This window comes from Rhodnius prolixus, unplaced genomic scaffold (assembly GCF_049639745.1).
Source record: "Rhodnius prolixus isolate KJV_2025 unplaced genomic scaffold, Rpr scaffold_3, whole genome shotgun sequence".
NCBI classification, from domain to species: Eukaryota; Metazoa; Arthropoda; class Insecta; order Hemiptera; family Reduviidae; genus Rhodnius; species Rhodnius prolixus.
The window spans coordinates 46,858,914-46,875,706 of record NW_027411603.1 but is presented as its reverse complement, the minus strand read 5'-3'; the positions used below and the strand labels follow the sequence as shown (position 1 = coordinate 46,875,706).

Below are 16,793 nucleotides of genomic sequence, written 5' to 3'. Positions count from 1 at the left end.
CTGCCCAACTTACAACTAAGCTTAATCTAACTTACAAACTAGATAATTTAGCCATCCATTGAAATTATTAAGATATGGTTTCTTCTTATATGGCAGGGACTCTCTTGCCCAGCTTACAACTAAGCTTAACCTAACTTATAAACTAGATACTTTAGCCATCCTTTGAAATTCCGAAGATATGGTTTCTTCCTATATGGCAGGGGCTCACTTGCCCAACTTACAACTAAGCTTAACCTAACTTATAAACTAGATACTTTAGTCATCCTTTGAAATTCCGAAGATATGGTTTCTTCCTATATGGCAGGGGCTCACTTGCCCAGCTTACAACTAAGCTTAACCTAACTTACAAACTAAATACATTAGTCATCCTTTGAAATTCCTTTGATATGGTTTCTTCTGATATGGCAGGGGCACACTTGCCCAACTTACAACTAAGCTTAACCTAACTTATAAACTAGATACTTTAGTCATCTTTTGAAATTCCTAAGATATGGTTTCTTCTTATATGGCAGGGGCTCACTTGCCCAACTTACAACTAAGCTTAACCTAACTTACAAACTATATATTTTATTTAATTCGTATTAACCATTTTTGGCTTCCATATCATAGCTGGTTTGCCGTTGGTCATAAAATTTAACTCATACTGGTGCCTAATATCATGAAGATTAGGGAGAAAAATAGTAAAAGATATTTTTTTTTTCTTTTTTTTAAATACAATGTACAAGCTTAACCTAACTTATAAACTACATTTTTAGCCATCCATTGTAATTCGTATGATATGTTTTCTTCCTATATGGCAGGGGCTCACTTGCACAAATTACAACTAAGCTTAACCTAACTTACAAACTAGATAATTTAGCCATCCTTTGAAATTCCGATGATGTGGTTTCTTCTTATATGACCTAGGCACACATGCCGAACTTACAACTTATCTTAATCTAACTTACAAACTAGATAATTTAGCCATCCATTGAAATTCCTAAGATATGGTTTCTTCTTATATGGCAGGTTCTCAGGTGCCCAGCTTACAACTAAGCTTAACCTAACTTATAAACTAGATAATTTAGTCATCTATTGAAATTCCTTTGATATGGTTTTTTCTGTTATGGTAGGGGCATACTGCCCAACTTACAACTAAGCTTCACCTAACTTATAAACTAGATACTTCTGCCATCCTTTGAAATTCCGAAGATATGGTTTCTTCTGATATGGCAGGGGCATACTGCCCAACTTACAACTAAGCTTAATCTAACTTACAAACTAGATAATTTAGCCATCCATTGAAATTATTAAGATATGGTTTCTTCTTATATGGCAGGGACTCTCTTGCCCAGCTTACAACTAAGCTTAACCTAACTTATAAACTAGATACTTTAGCCATCCTTTGAAATTCCGAAGATTTGGTTTCTTCCTATATGGCAGGGGCTCACTTGCCCAACTTACAACTAAGCTTAACCTAACTTATAAACTAGATACTTTAGCCATCCTTTGAAATTCCGAAGATATGGTTTCTTCTTATATGGCCGGGGCACACTTGCCTAACTTACAACCAATCTTAACCTAACTTATAAACTAGATACTTTAGTCATCCTTTGAAATTCCGAAGATATGGTTTCTTCCTATATGGCAGGGGCACACTTTCCCAAGTTACAACTAAGCTTAACCTAACTAATAAACTATATAATTTAGTCATCCTTTGAAATTCCTTTGATATGGTTTCTTCTGATATGGCAGGGGCACACTTGCCCAACTTACAACTAAGCTTAACCTAACTTATAAACTAGATACTTTAGTCATCTTTTGAAATTCCTAAGATATGGTTTCTTCTTATATGGCAGGGGCTCACTTGCCCAACTTACAACTAAGCTTAACCTAACTTACAAACTATATATTTTATTTAATTCGTATTAACCATTTTTGGCTTCCATATCATAGCTGGTTTGCCGTTGGTCATAAAATTTAACTCATACTGGTGCCTAATATCATGAAGATTAGGGAGAAAAATAGTAAAAGATATTTTTTTTTTCTTTTTTTTAAATATAATGTACAAGCTTAACCTAACTTATAAACTACATATTTAGCCATCCATTGTAATTCGTATGATATGTTTTCTTCCTATATGGCAGGGGCTCACTTGCACAAATTACAACTAAGCTTAACCTAACTTACAAACTAGATAATTTAGCCATCCTTTGAAATTCCGATGATGTGGTTTCTTCTTATATGACCTAGGCACACATGCCGAACTTACAACTTATCTTAATCTAACTTACAAACTAGATAATTTAGCCATCCATTGAAATTCCTAAGATATGGTTTCTTCTTATATGGCAGGTTCTCAGGTGCCCAGCTTACAACTAAGCTTAACCTAACTTATAAACTAGATAATTTAGTCATCTATTGAAATTCCTTTGTTATGGTTTTTTCTGTTATGGTAGGGGCATACTGCCCAACTTACAACTAAGCTTCACCTAACTTATAAACTAGATACTTCTGCCATCCTTTGAAATTCCGAAGATATGGTTTCTTCTTATATGGCCGGGGCAAACATGCCCAACTTACAACTAATCTTAATCTAACTTACAAACTAGATAATTTAGCCATCCATTGAAATTCCTAAGATATGGTTTCTTCTTGTATGGCAGGGTCTCTCTTGCCCAGCTTACAACTGAGCTTAACCTAGCTTACAAACCAAATACATTAGTCATCTTTTGAAATTCCTAAGATATGGTTTCTTCTTATATGGCAAGGGCTCACTTGCCAAACTTACAACTGAGCTTAACCTAACATATAAACTAGATACTTCAACCATCCTTTGAAATTCCGAAGATGTGGTTTCTTCTAATATGGCAGGAGCACACTTGCCCAACTTAACAACTAAGCTTAACCTAACTTATAAACTAGATAGTTTAGCCATCCATTGAAATTCCGTAGATATGGTTTCTTCTTATATGGCCGGGGCACACATGCCGAACTTACAACTAATCTTAATCTAACTTACAATCTAGATAATTTAGCCATCCATTGAAATTCCTAAGATATGGTTTCTTCTTATATGGCAGGGACTCTCTTGCCCAGCTTACAACTAAGCTTAACCTAACTTACAAACTAAATACATTAGTCATCCTTTGAAATTCCTAAGATGGTTTCTTCTTATATAGGAGGGACTCACTTACCTAACTTACAACTAAGCTTAACCTAACTTATAAAATAGATAACTTATTGATAAATTGAAAGTCCTTTGATATGGTTTTTTCTTATATGGCAGTGGCACACTTGCCCAACTTACAACTAAGCTTAACCTAACTTATAAACTACATACTTTAGTCGTCTTTTGAAATTCCTAAGATATGGTTTCTTCTTATTTGGCCGGGGCATACTGCCCAACTTACAACTAAGCCTAACCTAACTTATTAACTAATTGCATCAGGCATCCTTTGAAACTCAGAAGATATGGTTTCTTCTTATATGGCCGGAGCTCATTTGCCCAACTTACAACTAATCTTAATCTAACTTACAAACTAGATAAGTTAGCCATCCATTGAAAAATTCCTAAGATATGGTTACTTCTTATATGGCAGGGGCTCACTTGCCCAACTTACAACTAAGCTTAACCTAACTTACAAACTAGATATTTTATTTAATTCGTATTAACCATTTTTGGCTTCCATATTATAGCGGCTTTGCCGTTGGTCATAAAATTTAACGTCATACTGGTGCTTAATATCAAGAAGATTAGGGAGAAAAATAGTAAAAGATAATTTTTTTTTCTTTTTTTTAAATACAATGTACAAGCTTAATCTAACTTATAAACTAGATATTTAGCCATCCATTGTAATTCGTAAGATATGTTTTCTTCCTTTATGGCAGGGGCTCACTTGCCCAACTTACAACTAAGCTTAACTTAACTTACAAACTAGATAATTTAGTCATCGATTGAAATTCCTTTGATATGGTTTCTTCTGATATGGCAGGTGCACACTTGCCTAACTTACAACTAAGCTTAACCTAACTTATAAAATAGATTACTTAGTCATCAATTGAAATTCCTAAGATATGGTTTCTTCTTATATGGCAAGGGCTCACTTGCCAAACTTACAACTGAGCTTAACCTAACATATAAACTAGATACTTCAACCATCCTTTGAAATTCCGAAGATGTGGTTTCTTCTAATATGGCAGGAGCGCACTAGCCCAACTTAACAACTAAGCTTAACCTAACTTATAAACTAGATAGTTTAGCCATCCTTTGAAATTCCGAAGATATGGTTTCTTCTTATATGGCCGGGGCACAAATGCCGAACTTACAATTAATCTTAATCTAACTTACAAACTAGATAATTTAGCCATCCATTGAAATTCCTAAGATATGGTTTCTTCTTATATGGCAGAGACTCTCTTGCCCAACTTACAACTAAGCTTAACCTAACTTATAAAATAGATAACTTAGTCATCAATTGAAATTCCTAAGATATGGTTTCTTCTTATATGGCAAGGGCTCACTTGCCAAACTTACAACTGAGCTTAACCTAACATATAAACTAGATACTTCAACCATCCTTTGAAATTCCGAAGATGTGGTTTCTTCTAATATGGCAGGAGCACACTTGCCCAACTTATCAACTAAGCTTAACCTAACTTATAAACTAGATAGTTTAGCCATCCTTTGAAATTCCGAAGATATGGTTTCTTCTTATATGGCCGGGGCACACATGCCGAACTTACAATTAATCTTAATCTAACTTACAAACTAGATAATTTAGCCATCCATTGAAATTCCTAAGATATGGTTTCTTCTTATATGGCAGGGACTCTCTTGCCCAGCTTACAACTAAGCTTAACCTAACTTACAAACTAAATACATTAGTCATCCTTTGAAATTCCTAAGATGGTTTCTTCTTATATGGCAGGGGCTCACTTGCCTAACTTACAACTAAGCTTAACCTAACTTATAAACTAGATACTTTAGTCGTCTTTTGAAATTCCTAAGATATGGTTTCTTCTTATTTGGCCGGGGCATACTGCCCAACTTACAACTAAGCCTAACCTAACTTATAAACTAATTACATCAGGCATCCTTTGAAACTCCGAAGATATGGTTTCTTCTTATATGGCCGGAGCACACTTGCCCAACTTACAACTAATCTTAATCTAACTTACAAAACTAGATAATTTAGCCATCCATTGAAATTCCTCAGATATGGTTACTTCTTATATGGCAGGGGCTCACTTGCCCAACTTACAACTAAGCTTAACCTAACTTACAAACTAGATATTTTATTTAATTCGTATTAACCATTTTTGGCTTCCATATTATAGCTGCTTTGCCGTTCGTCATAAAATTTAACGTCATACTGGTGCTTAATATCAAGAAGATTAGGGAGAAAAATAGTAAAAGATAATTTTTTTTCTTTTTTTTAAATACAATGTACAAGCTTAATCTAACTTATAAACTAGATATTTAGCCATCCATTGTAATTCGTAAGATATGTTTTCTTCCTTTATGGCAGGGGCTCACTTGTCCAACTTACAACTAAGCTTAACCTAACTTACAAACTAGATAATTTAGTCATCGATTGAAATTCCTTTGATATGGTTTCTTCTGATATGGCAGGGGCACACTTGCCCAACTTACAACTAAGCTTAACCTAACTTATAAAATAGATAACTTAGTCATCAATTGAAATTCCTAAGATATGGTTTCTTCTTATATGGCTGGAGCATACTGCCCAACTTACAACTAAGTTTAACCTAACGTACAAACTAGATATTTTAGCCATCCATGGTAATTCCTAAGATATAGTTTCTTCTGATTGGACTGGTGGGTAAGTGGGATTACTAAGATACATACTTGAAGAAAACAAAGTCTTCAAAGAAAATGAAATTTAAGAATCAACAAGAAGACGATTAACAACTGAAACCCCAGCCTGAATTTAAGCAAATCAACCAAGAAACAAAAGATTTTAAAACAATGAAACGTGTAATGTATAAAATCGGAGCCAGTGTTTTTTGTCACGAAGTGTTGTGCTATATTAATATTTGATTCACATTTAGTCTTAAAAAACCGAGTAAAAACATTGTTAGTGGCCACTAAAATGTTTTAAATAATTATAATTCCAAGTATTCATTTAGGTGAGGAGGAACATGCAATTAGTTAAATGATTTAATTTTTTCTTACATTATTATCATGCTATTAGTTACACCATATTAATTAAATATGAAAATGTAAAATAAGTGGAATTATAATTAACATTGAAGCGAAATATTATACTAGAAAAGTTTTAAGAGTAAGCGTTAATTGAAGCTACATTTAGCTTTGAATCGTGTACTGTCTCTGTTAGCCTACTCCCGGGAGTAGTTGCCCAGGGAGCACCTCGAGGAGGTAGAGATCAGATTTCGCTCCCCAAAAATTACCTACCGATTATCGCAATAACTATGAGGTTTAGGATTATATTTCCTTATTAATGCATTGTACAATCTTAAAATCTAGATATTGTTTTCAATAATTGAGAACGTTTTAAGATTTGCTGTATTGACGTGTAATGGAATACTTGTTATAATAAAATTTCTCATGAACCTTGAATAATATTTTAATTTCCTTCAGTCTAGTATATTATATTTAAGAACATAAGAAATCTTTTTAGGGAATCCTAATGCCCTCCAATTGTTTTAAATAGAAATTGATGGATCTTTCCATAGCTTAAAATTTTTTTAATGAATTAATTGTCTAGCCCATTACTCATAAGAATCATATAAAGTCACTTAGTGTATTTTAAATCAAAGATATTTATATCTTTCTTTTTGTTGAATGCTTAACTCCAAAGTGAAGGTTGCCTTTCTTATTGTGCGCTTTAAAATTATTTCAAAATCCAACCAATTGTAGATTGTAGCATATTTCATTTGAATCCTTAATTGATTTCATTAATTAATTTTATTTTAAACTATTTGAATTTCTATTATAAAATTTTAATTTGCAGTGTTCTTATTGAATAAAATAATAAATATTGTTACTTATTTTTTTTCCAAAATTTGGTAAAACCCTGCTTATTCTGTTCAAGGTTGGTAAAGACGGTTCGGGATGACATACTTCACAATTCGGACTATTGATTGTTTTAGAAAAGTGTTAAGAAATGTCCCAAGGTCTGAAGCTATTTCAAGAGTTAAGTTACAACAAAAAAATAAATAAATAAATTTAAAATTAGAATAAACATAAATTTAAATTCAAAATGTAAAAATTAATTAAGTAAAATAGAAAAATAATTAAAGAAATAAGAATTATTGCTTGTCTAGGCATGCAAGATTCATTGGTCGACCACGTGCTAATTCACTTTTTTAAATTTTTTAGTTAAAAAATTTTTAATATAATACCGAAAATTAATTTTATGTTAAAATGTAAAATTTAATTAAGTGAAATAGAAAAATAATTAAAGAAATAAGAATTATTGCTTGTCTAGGCATGCAAGATTCATTGGTCGACCACGTGCTAATTCACTATTTTAAATTTTTTAGTTAAAATTTTTTTAAAATAATACCGGAAATTAATTTTATGTTAAAATGTAAAATTTAATTAAGTGAAATAGAAAAATAATTAAAGAAATAAGAATTATTGCTTGTCCAGGCATGCAAGATTCATTGGTAGACCACGTGCTAATTCAATTCTTTTAATTTTTTAGTAAAAAAATATCTAAAACTCTTTACATTTAATATAGTTGTGTCACTTAATTAATTTTAATACAAATTTGATTGAATTAAATTAAATAAATAATAAAATCTTACTTACGTGTACTGCATAGATGTTCACTGGTCGGGAGCCCAGTGGCAACTGACTGCAAAAATAAGTTAGTCGCCCTTTTTGAACTTGGATTTTTTATAAAATCAAATTTAAGCATGTTCCAAGGTCTAAAGCTATTTCAAGAGTCAAGTTACTTCAAATAAATAAATTTAAAATTACAATAAACATAAATTTAAATTCAAAATGTAAAAATTAATAAAGAAAAATAGAAAAATAATTAAAGAAATACGAATCATTGCTTGTCTAGGCATGCTAGATTCGTTGGTCGACCACGTGCTAATTCACTTTTTTAAATTTTTTAGTTAAAAAATATTTAAAATAATTCCGAAAATTAATTTTATGTTAAAATGTAAAAATTAATTAAGTGAAATAGAAAAATAATTAAAGAAATAAGAATTATTGCTTGTTCAGGCATGGAAGATTCATTGGTAGACCACGTGCTAATTCAATTCTTTTAATTTTTTAGTAAAAAAATATCTAAAACTCTTTAAATTTAATATAGTTGTGTCACTTTATTAAGTTTAATAAAAATTTGATTGAATTAAATTAAATAAATAATAAAATCTTACTTACGTGAACTGCATAGATGTTCACTGGTCGGGAGCCCAGTGGCAACTGACTGCAAAAATCAGTTAGTCGCCATATTTGAACTTGGATTTTTTATAAAATTAAATTTAAGCATAATTCAGTTTAAAATGGATTAATAACAAGTTAATTTAGATAAAAGAAATGATTTTCTCACACTATTAATAGTTTTAAAGTCTTTTTTAAAATAAATAATTTGGGACTACTTTATGACGTCACTCAAAAGCACAAGGTTTTGCGGAAGAATACAAAAAGTAGTTCCAGTTAAAATTTAATAATACTAATACTTTTCTTTTAAAAAATGAAAGAATATTAAATTATCAAGTTGAAATAAGTAGTTAAAAAGTTTATTTTCCATTAGAAATTGTTTTTTAAGGCGAAAATGAGCACCTGTACTTCTGACCTTCTTTGGCTAATTCTTGAAAATGTGCTCGATAGATTTTCTTCGTATTTGGAATTTAAATTAAATAATAGGTAAAGTTTAATAATAAATTAGTGGTAAAACTTAAAATTTTATTTAAATACTAGTTTACGAGTGTGACCTAGGGCTGAAGTTGTACTCCAAAAGTGGTCTCAAAATAAGTTGTCAGAGAACGGTTTTCAGTAAAATTTATGTAATACGGCTTAAATAAAAAGTACACAAAGTTTGAACAAAATCTTTAAAGCTGTTTTTAAGAAAATCCGTAAAAACTATTTAACCTATTACCTACTCTTATACGTGACGAATTTCCACGAACCTACGCGATAAGTTTCTCTTTTAAGTTATTATTTTTGCAAAATCTTCATTGCCTGTAATACTACATTAGTATTACACAAGATATTAATCTTGTGTTGAAATTGTTCATGGTAAGCCCTAAAGTAAAACCTATATACTAGCTACGTCAATATCTTTCATATTGAAAGTTTAATATTTTCTAATTAAAAAAACCTCGAGCTACCTAATAATTAATAAAACTATGGAGTTAATAACGAATGAACTGCATGCAGTACGTGCTGTCACTTCCAGGTAGCAGAACAATCACTATTTTCACGATTAAAGATTCTCTTTCAAGACTTTGGAGGCCTTTTTTAACAATTCTTTTTATGTTTTCTTTTTTCGTATTTTTTTCATTGTTTTTAATTTCTTATTATTAAAAAGATTAAAATGAAAAATAAATACAAATATTTAATTAACTATTTTTTTTATTATTTAAAAATAATTTATAAACTTTTTTACTTTTTCACTGGAATGCTGTTGTTTCTGCATTAGATAATTAATACTAAAGGCAATGCTAGATTGTACATGTTGGGTCGATCTATTTTGAAATACAATTGAAAACCATTGGAAAATGTAGAAATCGTCTTTTAACTTTACATGAAAACTCCTGTTTCGTAATTGAGAGTTAATATTAAAGCAGAAGTATGAATGTGAATTTACAGTGACTCCCATTAATATTGGGACACCTATTACAAAATGATTAAAACTGTCCGGTAGGACAGTTGTATAAGGGTTGACCATCAAAAACTGCACGAAAAAGTGTAACGTTGAAAAACACCCAACTTTGACAATTTTTTTCTATTTTTCTATAAAAGATAAAATTCCCAAATTTTCTTTATAATAAAGGGCAAATCCTCCTTTATAACTGTAATTTTTTTACAACCACCCAGATCTAATAGGTTTCGAGAAAAAAGTTGCCGAAAATGAGCAAAAACGGCTTTTTTAAAAAATGTTCTTGTTCTTGTTCTTCTTCTTCTTGTTGTTGTTGTTCTTGTTACCTTTTTTGTAAACAACGTAGCGCCTAAACGCGTGAACCGATTTTCATGAATGAGGTGTCATTCGATTCGGAATTTTATGTAGATGTGCCTTTTGGGGGTCTCGGCCCTGTACATCGAATGGGAGAGGAGTTAGCCCCCTTTATGTAAGGCCCCCTCCAAAATTATTATTACTAATTACTCTGTAAATCTTGGCCCGATTTTGATAAAATTTGGTAGGATGATAGGGTTAGGGTTCCCCTACCTAACAATAAAGCGACGATCTGCTCTTACACTTGTTAAGGGGAAGTATAGCAATCGTTTCAAATTATCGACACGTGAACCGATTTTCATGAATGAAGTGTCATTCGAATCGAAATTTTGTACAGATTTGTACTTTAAAAGTCTCGACGCTATGCCTCATAAGGAGGGGAGTTCGCCCCACCCAAATAAGGCCCTTTCTAAAACTATTATTACCAATATTTCTACAAAGCTTAGTCCGATTTTGATAAAATTTAGCTCAAATAAGTGGTTAAAGCTCCTCTACGTGGCTGTGAAGTGCCATCATGCTCTTACACCTACTAAGAGGAAGTACTGCAATCGTTAAAATTATCAATGAGTGAACCTATTTACATCAATGAATTGTCGTTCGATTCAAAATCTTTGCCTTTTAGGGAGAAGTACTGTAATCGCAGTTTATTTTTCTTGCTCCTCTTAAAAGGAAGTACTGAAATCGCAGTTTAATTTTGCTATTTACGTACAAATACCTTCCTATTTTATTCAAAACGCTTTCTCAAAAAAATGGTTATTGAGGATGGTTTGGGGACCGCAACTATAATCATTCTTTAAAAAGATCTCTCCAGTGGTAGTTACGGTTCCGATTTAACACCTTATCAGGTTATAATGATAGAATAGCTTATTCCAAATTTTAAAAAATCTGTAAAGCAGACGTAACTTTGCAAATAGACAAAAAGGAAAATCTATCCAAAAGGTACAAAAATCTCCTTAACAAAAACTTACAGTTTTAAAAGTTAAGTATAAGGGTTGATTAAACGCCAAAAGGTACACAAATCAGCAGTTCCCAACATTTCATTAATACTTCTTTGATATAATTTAAGTAATTTTACTGCATTAACTTTTCCTTCACATTTTTTAGAATTTATTAGATGTCACAGACCCTTATGCTGGCCAGTTCATTCATAATATTTTTTTATTATAATTATGATAAAATGAGTGATGAATTATTCTGAGTAGTCACATATACATGCATGTTAAAGTAGAAAAAAACAAAGTTAGAGTCGGCCACTTTTTAAATTTCAATCACGGAGGATTCAAAACAATATTTCAGTCTTAAATTCGTCTTACCGAAATATTCGTGAGCACAAATAACATACATTTAATAACAAGTAGATTATTCAACAATATTTACTCATTTCTCAATTGTAATTTAATTTAGTCCCCCTAATTTTACTTATGGTAAAATACTGGAATAATTAGCTGTCCTAAAAATATGCATATCTTTATTTTCTTTATTTTATATTACATATATATAACATTGTGGGAAGAACACCTAGATTGAGAATGTAATTGAAGAAAACTATATTATTTGCGATAAAGCCAGATTATTTATTACTTATTATTACAAACGTTTGACTACAACATAAAATAACAATTACCTTAATCGAAGAATGAACTTAAACCAATGATTTTTATTTAAAAATAAAAATAAATGCATAAAATCATTGATGTAAAAAAAGTTTATGAATTTTTTAGCCTCTTATTTTTTTTATATTTTTTATAACGTTTTCTTTTTCACCTGTGATTAATAGTTTGATTATTATAGATAAATAGATATTACAGTCAATCTAAGTTAAATGGTGTGCTACTTGAGTAAATATTTTGTAGACGAAAATGGCCAGCATAAGGGTCTGTGACATCTAATAAATTCTAAAAAATGTGAAGGAAAAGTTAATGCAGTAAAATTACTTAAATTATATCAAAGAAGTATTAATGAAATGTTGGGAACTGCTGATTTGTGTACCTTTTGGCGTTTAATCAACCCTTATACTTAACTTTTAAAACTGTAAGTTTTTGTTAAGGATTTAAAAGGAAAATGAAAACAACATACAAAAGTTTGGAATTTTTTTTAAAAAAAATAACATTAGCAACATCTGTAGAAATTATATATAAGTATAACTCAATGAAATTCCAAACTGTTAGGTAGCACTTTTTGAAAAAGTGTGAAATAAGGCTCTCAAAAATATTGGGACACCAGAAGTGCTAGAGTTTAAATGTTCAATATTTAAAATCTCCTACTATTTAATATTTGGTTAAATAAATACAATTGAAAACCATTGGAAAATGTAGAAATCGTCTTTTAACTTTACATGAAAACTCCTGTTTCGTAATTGAGAGTTAATATTAAAGCAGAAGTATGAATGTAAATTTAGATAGGTTTTTTTTTTTTTTTTTTTTTTTTATAACAGTAAGAAGTAAAAAAGATTGGAAAAAGTTGAAGTTCTTGCCTAATTTCGCCAGAATACTCCTGTTTCTGTTATGATTGTTAATAATAAGGTCAATTCAAGTTGGTACATTTTGGATTGATGTGTTTTGAAAAACAACGGGCAGAAACCATTGGAAAAAATGGAAATAGACTGTTAATTTCACTGTAATGCTGCTGTATCTGCATTTGATAGTTAATATTAAAGGCAATCCTACAGTTTATGTTGGATCGATCTATATTGAAAATCAAGAAGCAAAAACCATTGGCAAAAGTAGAAATCTTCTGCTTTCACTATGGTAAAATGTACATGTAGGTACGATCTTTTTTTAAGAGTATGAGGTAAAAAGCTATAGAAAAAGTCAAAATTGTCGTCTAATTTTGGTTATTTGATAGTTAGTGTTAAGACCAATGCTAGATTGTAATTGTAAAGTCTATCATTTTTGAAAAAAAGAAAGTAAAAACAATTGCAAAAATGGAACTTTTATACCGATTTCACTGAGGTTCGTGATTTCTGTATGCGATAATTAATAATAAGACAATGCTACAGAAATTATTCTGCTCCTGTATTTAATAGTTAATATTAAGGCTAGAGCTAATGATTGTGCACAATGGGTCGATCAGTTTCGAAACACAACAAGTAAATACCATTGGATATAGGAGATTTTGTCCCCAGGTAGACTACTGATTCACTTATTCCAATGGTTTTTCTTTCTTGTTTCCCAAAATTGATTGATCTAGCTTACATAATCTACCCTTGGTCTTAAAACTAACTGTCAAATACGGAAACATAAGTATTCTAGTTAAATTACGAGAAATATTCCACCTTTCATTCATATTTTACTTAACAATAATTAAAGTAAAGTAAAGTAATCGCCTATTTTTTCAGGCGGGGCTTAACGTCCAACTACCAATTAGGTGTCGTGGACGGAGGCGTCTAGCAAACATACTTTACTATTTCTCATTTTTAAACATTAAATAAAATCCAAGGCCTATGACCGGGAATCGAACCCAGTACCACAATACATTTTAGCTTCGCAGGTCTCGCCTCTAACCGCTCGGCTACCGTGGCGCCTACTTAACAATAATTATTTTGCAGTGAAAATGCAACAATGTCCGTGTTTTAAACTTAAATTCTCGCGCCCCCCTCCTATAAAATACATTTCCAACTTCTCAGTTCTAAAATATTAGTCGCATAGATTTAAAAGAAAAAAATATTTCTTTTTAATATGTACTAGATTTCAATTATTTTTATTCATAATTTTTACAAATGTTTGAGTATTTATTAATATTTTGGATAACATCACGTAACCTCCCTTACTCAGTCTGCTCAGTAAGTGAAGTATGGCCCGGGGAGAATAGTCAGGTTGAAATCTTGTTTGTTATTCTTCCTCTGAGATTTAATAAAAAGGAACCTTATTTAATGATATTAAGTAACGTATGTATGTATTACATACAGTTGTTTATGTATTTTGGGAGAATCGTTTCAAGTTTTTGCTATAGTTATACTTCGTATAATATAGCCAGTGTAAGGAAAAATAACAAGATGACAATGTTAGGGCTTGAAAAAGGTGAGAAATATATCGAATCTTTGGTGTTTATACAGGATGGTGATTTCGGCAATTCAGATGAAAAATTAAATGGCTTCATAGATAGGACTGATAAGAAGTTACTAGCTCTGCGTTTCACTGGTAATGGACTATTTCGTAACAAGAATGAAGAAGGTAGTAGTGCCTTCAAGCAGGAGTAGAATGAGAAGTACTTGCTGGAGCAAGTGTTGTGTGAACAAGACCTTTCCTTTTGTATCGGCTTAATAAGGTATTTTGCTTATCTTTGTCACTTTGCCCATTTCACTTTTACTTTAATATCCACCAAGCACTTGTTACAATTCAATTACTTTTTCTTGCTTATAATAATTACAAGGTGTTACGATCAAGTAGAATGTTATTCAGTTTTCAACGGATTTTTTTTGCTTTAGATAAATGTTTTTACGAGTCGTCGGTCAAGTTTCGTGTGATGAAAATTAATAAAGGAAAATTCAAATTTTTATATTTAGTTCAATGGCTCCTTATGGAGATCTAACTACAAATTTACTGAATTTGATTTTTCGTATTTTCTCTTGAACCGCAATTACGGTTTCCTGTTAACAACGTACTTTCATTATATTATTATGATCTAGAGCATTTATTGAAAGATTTCTCTCGAAAAATGGATAAAAACTAAAAACTCTGTAATAAATAAATGACTGCTATAGCAGCTGGTATGTTATCTAATCTAGTCTAACACTCATCACGTCTCTTAAAGAATCATGATGTTGGGTAATGGTTAGAGAGATCTTATCGCTTCGACTATTCTCTAGGTTAGAGAGGTAAACTGGAGTCACAGTAAAATAAGTGGTAACCAATGATGGGTTAAATAGTACGCAGTTATAACTTCCTAAGATACTATCTGAGAGGGAATAATGAAGCTAATATGCTACAAAAATAAGGAAACTTTAAATGCGAAATTGGTTGAAAAACTAGTAAGTTTTTAATCTTACATAAAATTGCATGTGCATGGCTGGAACCTTCCAGATAGTTTAAATTTATGGCAGATTGTAACTGGACTTAAACAAGTTTAGTATAACAGTTAAATTGCCTATTTATTAATTTGTTTACTTTTGTCAATCTATTATAAAAAAAAAAAAAATAAAAAGTATTCTACGTTCCAAGCACACCTGATCCTTTAGAATTTAAAAATACATAAAAAACAAAAAGTGAAACCTTTGCTAAGTTTACATATTTATTTTTCGAGGTTTTCGCTTTAATGATGAAATATTTTTAATTTTTTTAAATATATATTGACAAAATTAACAAATAGGATACAAGTTACATGGTAAAAAAATAAGATAAACATGATTGTAATGTGGTCCTCTATAAGTCCTGTTAGTCACCAACTTGGTTAAATGTGAGTGAAAGGAGGTCCTGTATAAGTCTTGTGAGTCACCAACATGGTTAAATGTGAGTTTAAGGAGGTCCAGTGTAAGTCTTGAGAGCCATCAACATGGTTTAAAGTGGGTGTAAAATGGTCCTATATATGTCTTGTGAGTCGCCAGCATGGTTAAATATGGGTGAAAGGAAGTCCTATATTAGTCTAAAGAGTCACGAACGTGGTTAAATGTGAGGTTGTAAAGATTTTATAAAATTTATTGTAAAAAAATGTATCAAAAATTTAAAATATAAATGATAAACGATTTATTTATTACAATATTGTATTTATTTTCCCTTTTTTATATTTAAAAAAGGGTTAAAAATGGCTGCCGTAGTCTAGAGAGTGTGTAAGAAGCATTAGGCAAGGTTACAATAATGGCTGCCGAAGTCTAGAGAGTGTGTAAGAAGATAGCAAGGTTACAACAATGGCTGCCGTAGTCTAGAGAGTGTGTAAGAAGATAGCAAGGTTACAACAATGGCTGCCGTAGTCTAGAGAGTGTGTAAGAAGATAGCAAGTTCACAACAATGGCTGCCAGTCTTGAGAGTGTGCAAGGAAGGCTACGAGAGGTAAAACAGACAGCACGAGCGATCTAGTGACAGCTGGTGGAACTAAAAGTAGGGGGGAGCCCGTTGTCATGGTGATATGACGCCATCCAGAGGGTATATAAGAAAGTTCGCCGCGAGGGCCGGGCCGGGTGGGGCGAACATTCGCCTTCCGACCGTCGAGGTGAACGCATCTTCCTAACCATTACACATGACACATTATCAAGATTGTTTAATGTGAAGAGAGGTGTTTTGACTAGATTACATATTTTTGGAACGACGAGCGACATAGCCCCCTCCTCGCGAGTACGACTCTGCAGTCGTACTGAGGAGACATCTTCTTTGACAGTTGTATATAAACAGTTTCAGTGCTACCTGGTGGCAAAAAACTGAACTAAATTTTGTTTGCATAGTAAACAAGTCCAGTAGGTGCTGCTGCCTGGTGGCAAATATGTGAACTAATCTTTCTTTTTTTTTTTTTACGTCTCTCTGACGCATTTTTGCTACTTTTTTTTAACTTTTTCGGTTTTTTAACGCTCTCTGACGCCATCTTTTCGTACTACTATTGCTTTATTTTATTCTTTTGTTTAATGTAAACAGAATTTTCAGTTTTATACCTACCTGTACATTACTTTACTTGCCTCTTATCATTTTTAGTCTCTTTTAACTTCCT

General features: G+C 31.4%; 1 protein-coding gene across 1 annotated transcript in view; it reads left to right on the top strand.

Annotated features, from left to right (window-relative positions):
* The window catches only part of LOC141453204 (enoyl-CoA hydratase domain-containing protein 3, mitochondrial-like), a 43,425-nt gene that overhangs the window by 15,857 nt on the left and 10,775 nt on the right, over positions 1–16,793 (top strand). The gene's annotated exons all lie outside the window — the stretch shown is intronic.